We start from the raw sequence: 1,623 nt of genomic DNA, 5'->3' as shown, positions 1-1,623 counted from the left end.
CACTATTTAGACGTTTTAAGATGTTTTCAGATCATGTTTTTAAATTTGTAGTGGTGCATCAGGTTAAAAGGGATTCGGGGGGGGGGTCCCTGGAAAGTATTTTTAGAGCAAAAGGAAACCTGGTGGCAAGTGTTTTTAAATGCAAGCTTTCCCCCTGGTTTAAATGATGCAATCTGCATTTCTAAAGTTACATGTTTATGACAGTTAATACTCCTGTCAGCTTAGGTAAAGGTTGTAACAGCAGAGAGATACATATGCATGTACGTGTATATGGTTTTACTTCATAATACTGAAATATCAAAACACTGAAAATGAGAAAACTTCATTATATGGAAGCTCAAAATACTGAAAATCCAAATCCTGCAAACTCAAAATCCTGAATGTCAAAATGCTGAAAACAGCTAAGATACATATACTGACTGTAAACGACAAAAACCCAATTACATTTCTTGAAATATAAGTGAGTGAAGTGCAATCTTGGAGCTGATATATTTAGGTAGCAGGGGGTGTTGGGGGAGCAGGGGGGCTTGCCCCATTTGCTTATACTTGGTGGAAAGTAATATGGTTTATCTTGTTTAAACTCAGTATATGTATGCTGTGCATTTCCAGTATTTTGAGTTTTCAGGATTTTGAACTTTCAGGATTTTGGTTTCAGTGTTCTGAATTTCAGCATTGTGATATTTCAGTATTATGAAGTGAAAACCGTATGTATGTATGTATATATATATATATGTATATATATATATATATATATATATATATATTTCCAGCATAAAAATACATGATTAAAATGCTTATGGCATTATTCTAGTGTTTCGTTGGTAATTTGCTGATGTCATGTATACACTGAGTGTGTTTTTTAAAATACTTTTATCTGAGGAAGTTTGGAGATTGTTCTAAAGGAAAGTGCTTACAATAAATGGTTTTATCTTGATTCAACTTGCTTGACTGAGCTTCATGTTCCAATACTGGTTTATCCTTTTTGTTTTCTTCTGCTTGCTGCCTGTTTAGTGAGGTTCCTGGTTTGTTGGTATTTGTTTTACACATATCTGGGATTGTCAGTAAGATTTTTTTTGTCTGTCACTCTGGTGGTATAGTGGGCTACGCCTTGACTCCATCCCAGTGACCCAAGTTTGATAAGTGGCTCAGGCACCTGGCAACGAGGCAGTCAGAATGGAAGCAGTAAGGCCTAAAGGAATACAGATGTGGCTGGTACAGGGAAATATGTAGACATTCAAAAGGAAGCACAAAAAATTCCACCAGAGGAAATCATCCAAAACTACTGGAATAAATCCCAATGCACTGCTAGAATATCCTTTTGTTCACACATATAGGATTTCGTCCTGTAACTAACAGAACTTCATCAGATAAAATAATTTTCCAACAAGCTAATTTTTAAAACCCTAATGAACTAATGAGATTACATCAATTATGCACACCTTCCTCCTACAACCAATAAAAATCTTCACATAAACATATATTCAAGCCCATGCACATCTATCCTTTTCCAATCACCAGTAAATCCTACTGGCCAATGGACATATAAATCCTCAAAAAATTAACCAATTGTTTTCATTCATAAAAAATCATTACACATTTGTAATTATAAATATCATGTATACA

Source organism: Protopterus annectens, chromosome 1.part1 (assembly GCF_019279795.1).
Source record: "Protopterus annectens isolate FY-2018-M chromosome 1.part1, PAN1.0, whole genome shotgun sequence".
Taxonomy (NCBI): Eukaryota; Metazoa; Chordata; order Ceratodontiformes; family Protopteridae; genus Protopterus; species Protopterus annectens.
The sequence above is the reverse complement of the archived record's forward strand: the minus strand, read 5'-3'. Positions refer to the sequence as shown.